A 7,591-nucleotide genomic window follows, 5' to 3' on the forward strand; every position below is an offset into this window, starting at 1 on the left:
TCCACTCTACATTGGCATCTATGTAATCAACAGCTACCTCTACAGTATCTACAATATCTATGTCAACTACATCGACATCACCCCTCCATCTACATCATCCACGTCTATGGGATCTAAACTTTGCATGCACAACTATATCTAATTATATACATGATATAACAATCAACACATGCTTGTTATATCAAAATGAGTGGTCCTTTTAGACTAGAAAGAAAATTTAATTTTAATTTTTCCCTCCACTGGCCACACACATAAAACGTGAGTGGAACAGATCCTTACCTGGCAGGGGAGATACCATGATCACGATGGTGGTTTTCCCAGGGTGAGATTCCATTGCACTCCAGAGGTGCTGACCCTGTGATTTCCCCAAATGTGGGAAACGCAACTGCATAATTTGTGGCAGTGGGAACTATGTTCTCACTATCCCCTGTTTTTTTGTTGTTGTTGTTGTTTGTTTTTTGTTTTTTTTGAGACGGAGTCTCACTCTATCCCCCAGGCTGGAGTTCAGTGGTGCAACCTCGGCTCACTGCAAGCTCCGCCTCCCGGGTTCACACCATTCTCCTGCCTCAGCCTCCCGAGTTGCTGGGACTACAGGCGCCCGCCACCATGCCCGGCTAATTTTTTTTGTATTTTTTTTTTTTAGTAGAGAAGGGGTTTCACCGTGTTAGCTAGGATGGTCTCGATCTCCTGACCTCGTAATCCACCCACCTCGGCCTCCCAAAGTGCTGGGATTGCAGGCGTGAGCCACCGCGCCCAGCTCTCCCATTTTTTTAAAAAAGGGAGTAGAACAGAGGCCAATCATTGTCTATTATACTCCCTAAAGTATAAGAGGCATGAGCTCTTTTCCGACTTTGTCCTTGCTAGCAAACACCTCAATATTGTTGGTTTATATGCTTTAGTAAGCAACGAAGGAGGCTTCCATTTTGATTTGGGTCGAAGTGAGAAGTTAAACATGTGCCTGATACATTTCATTCCTGCTCTGTCTTTGCTTGCCAGCATCCCGGAATGAGAGGGCATCAGATGCAGAGACACTTGTCTCACAATTCATCACAATGGTAATAAAGAAAAGTTTCTTCTCAAAAGAGCAATCACTGCACTTAGAGAACCTGATATGGTTGATCACATCTTGTTCCACCGGAACTGGTCTGGGCTGGAAAACATGCAGTTGACACATGGGAAGCCGCAGGTCCTGCTATTTCACCCTGGGCTCTTTGGGCCTCAGAATAGTAAAAGACATCTGATTCCATGACCAAAACAGCAGCTCAGGTTGCCACGTTCAGTTAAGCTTCCTTAGGTACATGAGCTGATTTGTCAGCCAAGATAAAAGTCAAGTGATGTTTCTAGATGAAATTGAGAACACGGGAGATAGACAAACAAGGGCAAATCCCTGTGGCTTCTTTAGCCTGTGACATTTACTCAATAACTTTGCTTCCTGGTAGAAACCCATGCCTCCTGGAGACCATTATTTTTCCTCCAGGAACAAGATTGGCCTGAGGCAAAGTTTCAAAACAGGCTCTTACTCACCTTTTTATATTCTCATTTTTTGTAGTGTTTTCAAATTCTCAATAAATATTAATACTTAGAACTTGGAAATGAGAAATCAGAAGTTATTTACTCATTATTCTGGATTTAACATTTTTTTGTTTGTTTGTTTTGAGACTGAGTCTGGCTCTCCAGCCCAGGCTGGAGTACAGTGGCACAATCTCGGCTCACTGCAACCTCTGCCTCCTGGGTTCAAGCAAGTCTCGTGCCTCAGCCTCCCGAGTAGCTAGGATTACAGGTGCCCCCTACCACGCTTGGCTAATTTTTGTATTTTTAGTAGAGACAGGGTTTCACCAGGTTAACCAGGCTGGTCTGAAACTCCTGGCCTCCAGTGATCCACCTGCCTCGCCCTCCCAAAGTGCTGAGATTACAGGCATGAGCCACCGTGCCTGCCTAGATTTAACATCTTTTAATAAATAAGAAATATTCTGTCTAGTAGTATTTACAAAGAACTATAACCTATAGCAAATATCCAAACCTTGTCAAAGGCTAGCAAACATTACTAAGTAGTTTTTGAATAATCTAACATTCAAATCTAGCCCAGGAAAGTTAACAGCATTACATAGAAATCACGATTCAAAATCGTCAATTTATGGATTTTTTTGCTTCCAAAAGTTGTTATTTCTTGGAACATCACTCTTAGGGTCTGTGTAAAGTATGCTATAAAAAGTGCAAAGTTCTTTTTTCAATTTTATTTTTAAAACTTTCTCTTTTTTTGTTTTTTTGAGATGGAGTCTCTTTCTGTCGCCCAGGCTGGAGTGCAGTGGCACAATCTTGGCTCACTGCAACCTCTGCCTCCCGTGTTCAAGTGATTCTCCTGCCTCAGCCTCCTGAGTAGCTGGGACTATAGGCACCTGCCATCACGCCTCGCTAATTTTTATACTTTCAGTAGAGACAGGGTTTCACCATGTTGGCCAGGCTGGTCTCAAATTCCTGGCCTCAGGTGATCCACCTGCCTCAGCCTGCCAGAGTGCTTGGAATACAGGTGTGAGCCACCGCACCTGACCTAAAAAGTGTGAAGTTCTTAATAGTTATTTTATTTGCAAGAATGCCTCCCAGTTAGCAGCAGACAGGGCCAGGAACACATGCTTGTAACATGGTATCGGTTATAAGCAAGGCAGACTGATCAGCCCATGGCACCTTCTCTACATGTGCTCCCCGCCTTGCTCTCAGAAATGTTGACCTCAACCTTCAACTGCTGTGTCAGTTGATCTTGCCTTCAGTGGATCCCTCAATGAATCTCTCAAACCACTGGGGCCTCTGCTGATTGTTAAGCTTTAATTCTCGCAGAATTGCAATACTTTTTTTTCCATTTTCTCAACCGATTTGTCTCAGAATTTGGGATGTAGAAGAGTATATAAATTGTCCAGAAATGCTGGGAAGGAATTTTCTCATGGCCACACTACTCATCAGGTCATCAGTGGGGAGTCCCTCTTTCCTGGCCTGGTGCTCTGACCGCCCAAAGTTCCCTTCTACCTGGTCCCTCTCGGCTTACCCTTTTCCCTTAATCATTTAAGCTTCAAGGATACACACTCCCTACCAGAAAAACTCCAGGATTCTCCAGGCTGGACTTTAGACTTGAAAAGAACAGCAATCTGACTGAACTATTTCACTCTGAAGTATGAATAACTAATATGCCTTCTGTAGGAATTAGAAGCATAATCAAAATAACAGAAATATTTCTGCAAGTGTGGGAAAAATAGTCCAACAAAACATTCCCTTCAACGATAGCAGAAGCAAAGGTTTTCAAGGGCCACCTAGATGATAAACTATGGGCACTGGGCTGGATGTGAGACCATAAAGAGTGGTGGAGACAGAGTGTGGTCATACTTCAACTAAAGGCATTTGAAGTCAAATGTTTAAGACAACCAACCAGTAACAGCCAAACATAACTCACTTTAGTGACAGCCCAAGCTTGGCCCTCAGGCTACTAGTTTTTGATCTCTCTGTTGAATACTCCAGTGAAATATGGGCGTAATGGAAGCCAATTCTTGTTGCTAAGCCAACTTCAGACCCCAGAGAGTTAGAATCACAGATTAAAACATTCTAACCACCATAATTTAAAAAAAAAAAAACAAATAGGTAAAATGTCATCATTTTTAATGTTAGACTTTTAATAAATTTAGTAATTAGATGAGAAAAATCATATCCCATATGTAGGCTACGTTATTTGTAAACAAGGTAAGGTGAGGAATTCAGAAAATTATAATTACATGCTCCTCCCATTTAACTAGTGCACCTATGTTAGAAATGTTCCCTTATATTACATAATTGGTTGATCACCCTTATCCATATACAAATTCAAATGAAATCCTAACGGCAAAATGAGATCGTAGCTCACTGCACTACAGCCTTGAACTCCTGGGCTAAGCCATCATTCTGCCTTAGCCTCCTGAGTAGCTGGGACTATACGTAGGCATGCGCCACTGTGCCTGGCTAGTCATTGGCTTTTTATCCATTAACTATATCCTGAATGCAGTGCAATACTCACCACAGTCACTTGATGTGATTCTTCCCTTTTAACTCTGTTGGAAACATTTTCACAGTCGAAATTTGTCTTATGTGTACAAATGTGCACAATGTTGTCTCCCTGTGGCCTGCTGTTCTAGTAGCCAGATTTTTGTTCCCTTAACTGTGACGTTTGACTGCAATGCCCCATAAAAGTCACCATTTAGGGGGAGAAAAGATTTTAATCAACATATACATCAGCTGCTCTATCTCTTCTTAACATGATGGTGGGTTTCCTCCAATACAAAGGGTCTCAGTTCCCCTATAGAATTTTTCTTAGCATGTCTGTGATTACTTGAAGTGTTATTCTTTAATGACTTCCGAATCTTTCTACCAGGTTGAGGTGATCTGTGCAATGCAAAAGATATTGAACTCTACTTGGGCCCTAAAATCTCATTGTCCTTCTTCCTTGATGTAGACATTGAAGATTTTAATATCTCATTTCCATCTCCATCACTTGAGATTGTTGAGATGGTTCTTGCCCACCTGGGAGAGAATATCAGCCAGGCAGAGTGTCACAGAGGAAGGAATGTGAGCATTAAAAACCAACAAGCCTGTTTCAAATCAGAGTTCTGTCATAAATAGCTGTGTCACCTTGAGCAAATTGCTTTTTTTTTTTTTTTTTTTTTGAGATGGAGTTTCACTCTTGTTGCCTAGACTGAAGTGCAATGGCACAATCTCGGCTCACTGCAACCTCTGCCTCCCAGGTTCAAGTGATTCTCCTGCCTCAGCCTCCCAAGTAGCTGGGATTACAGATGCCTGCCACCACACCCAGCTATTTTTTTTTGTTTTTGTATTTTTAGTAGAGACAGGGTTTCACCATGTTGATCAGGTTTGTCTCGAACTCCTGACCTCAGGTTATCCACCTGCCTCGACTCACAAAGTGCTGGGATTACAGGCGTGAGCCACCATGCCCAACCTGCTTAACATCTCTTAACTATGCTGTTTTTATCTTCAAGACGAGCATAATGAACTCTGCCTCATAGGAGTATTTTAAGGATCACAGAAATGATGTTAAAGATGCAGGAAGGACATCATAGGATCAGAGGAGGCTTATAGAAGCCCTCAATACATGGGAATGGTTCTTATCCTTCCCCATCCATTGGGCATCCATTCTACATCCCCACCTCTTTTTCCTTATTCATCCAATTCTGTGTCAGTTTCCTTGGGCTGCAGTAACAAACTACCAAACTTGGTGGCTTAAAACTTATTCTCTCACGGTTCTGAAGCTAGAAGTCTGAAATCAAGAATCGAGGTTTCAGCAGGACTGTGTTCCCTCTGAATCCTACAGGGAAGCATCCTTCCTTGCTTCTTCCCAGTTTCGGATGATTAACAGCAATCCTCTGCATATCTTGGCTTGTATTAGGTTGGTGCAAAACCAATTGCGGTTGTTGCCATTAAAAGTAATGGCAATTGGTTTTGCACCAACCTAATTGCTACATATCTCCATGTGTCCCTCTTCACATGACATTCCTTCCTGGGTTTCCTCTGCGTCTCTGTATCCAAATCTCCCTCTTCATATAAAAACACCAGTTGTTGAATTTAAGGTCCTGATTCAATATAACCTCACCTTAACTAGTCACCTCTGCAAGGACTCTATTTCTAACATAAGATCACATTCTAAGGGTCCAGATTAACATGAATCTTGGGGGGATTCTATTCCACCTAGTATCTTCACTTTGGGATGTTCAAGTCTTGCCCACCAGGAAGGCCCAGCTCAGATTCCATCGCCTAGGTGTATTGTCCCTAACTGACAGCTGCTATTACCATCCCATGGTATAAACCATGGGAACACATCTGTCCTGTGCCCAGGGGTGGGTATGCTGGTAAATGTTTAGCAAACAGCTCCACTGAGTAGGTGCTGACAGGGAAACCCTGATATATATGCAGCTGGTTTATGTGCTGTATTCTCCCACCATGGACAAATTCAAGCTACCAACATGATGTTAATCAACTCTTGAAATTTCTGAAAATTTAGCATTCAGCTCTCTCAAGCTGGTATGAGGCAACTCAAAGATGAGTGGCACACTTCCTTGTAACTACTGTTTTGTCTTTAATGTTACTTATCATCCTATGAAATAATAAGCTTCTCTGACATATATTTACTTACGAGCCAGCTCAAAATCATCTCCAGTGGAAGCCTTGAGGGCCCCTGCCAACCTTTGAAATATCTAGTGGCCCAATTTTGTATTTTGTATTTTGTGTTTTCCTCCAAAGAAGCACTCATAATCCTGTATTATAATAATGTATTTGCTTCTATGAATTCTTGACAAGCTCATTGAGGGCAGTTACTGTGTGTCCTAGTTGTCCCTGAATCCCAACAACTTGCATAATGTCAGACTCTCTGCAGGGGCTCACTTGTCAAATTGAATTGAGCGAAAGGATCAGGGTCCGGTCAATGTCTTGTTTTGTCTTCCACAGTGTCATGCACATAGTAGGCACTCAGTACACCTTTCTCCAAATCACACAATATCATAATTTTGGCCCCAAGAGTAGACCACCCACCCTCATGCTGTTTGAATGCCCTCCCTAATAGTGGTTCCCATACCTGGTCGTGCTTCATTCATTCATGCACATGCAATACGCATATTGTTGAATGAATGAACGAAGCACAGCCAGATATGGGAACCATCATAGCAGCCACTATGAGCCAGGTACTGTTCTAGGTGCTTGGAATAGAGTACACAGTGAAACAGGCGAAAACTCCTGCCCTCATGGAGCTTAGACTCTAGTGGGAGAGATAGGAAACAAATGATTAAAACATACATGGTGTTTCACTGGTGGTGGTAAGTGCTTTGGAGAACAATGGAACAGAAGAAAGGATAGAGCATGCTGGCAAAGGGAGAGGGAGAAAATATCAGAAGGCCACAATGAAAGGTGGCATTGAAGGAAATCCCTGAAGGAGGGAGGGAAGGAGCATGAGAATCTCTGGCCCTGTATGAGGGCACAGTAAGTGCAAAGGACCTGAGGCAGAAGAATACTTGGCATGTCTAAGGAACAGCACAGAGGCAAGTGTTCCTGGAGAAGAGTACATGAGGGATAAAGCAGGAGACATGAGAGACATACTGAGAGCCGAATTGTAAAGGGCTGGTAGGCACTGTAAGGACTCTGTCTCATGAGTGACACGAGAGCTTTTGAGGGCATTTTCAGTAGAGGAATGACATGACTTGACTAAAGACATTAGTGTACTCTGTTTAGATATTATATGGAGGATGGATTGTAAAGAGACAAGGACAGAAGTAGGAAGACCACTGAGGAGGCCATTCATTGTGTAGGTGAGGGTTGATTGTGACCTGTGGCAGTGGTGGTAGTCAATGGAGGTGGAAATCAGTGGCCAGATTCTGGACATATTTTAAAGGTTGAGTCTACAGGATTCTTAAAAAAGATTAGCTATTGGATATGAGAGGACAGAGGAGTTAAGAATGACTCCAAGGTTTGTGGCTGAGCACCTGAAATTATGGAGACACTATTTACTGGGATGAGGAAGTCTAAGGGAACAGCACATTCACATGGGAATATCAAGAGTTTAGTGCTGGACAGG

At 42.6% G+C, this 7,591-nt stretch overlaps 1 non-coding gene across 1 annotated transcript; it reads left to right on the plus strand.

Annotated features, from left to right (window-relative positions):
• The first annotated feature begins 271 nt into the window (after positions 1-271).
• Positions 272-430, plus strand: LOC129022203 (U1 spliceosomal RNA). Its single transcript, XR_008496289.1, has one exon. It is a non-coding gene; the product is annotated as a U1 spliceosomal RNA (small nuclear RNA).
• The last annotated feature ends 7,161 nt before the right edge of the window (positions 431-7,591 follow it).

Source organism: Pongo pygmaeus, chromosome 21 (genome assembly GCF_028885625.2).
Source record: "Pongo pygmaeus isolate AG05252 chromosome 21, NHGRI_mPonPyg2-v2.0_pri, whole genome shotgun sequence".
NCBI lineage: Eukaryota > Metazoa > Chordata > Mammalia > Primates > Hominidae > Pongo > Pongo pygmaeus.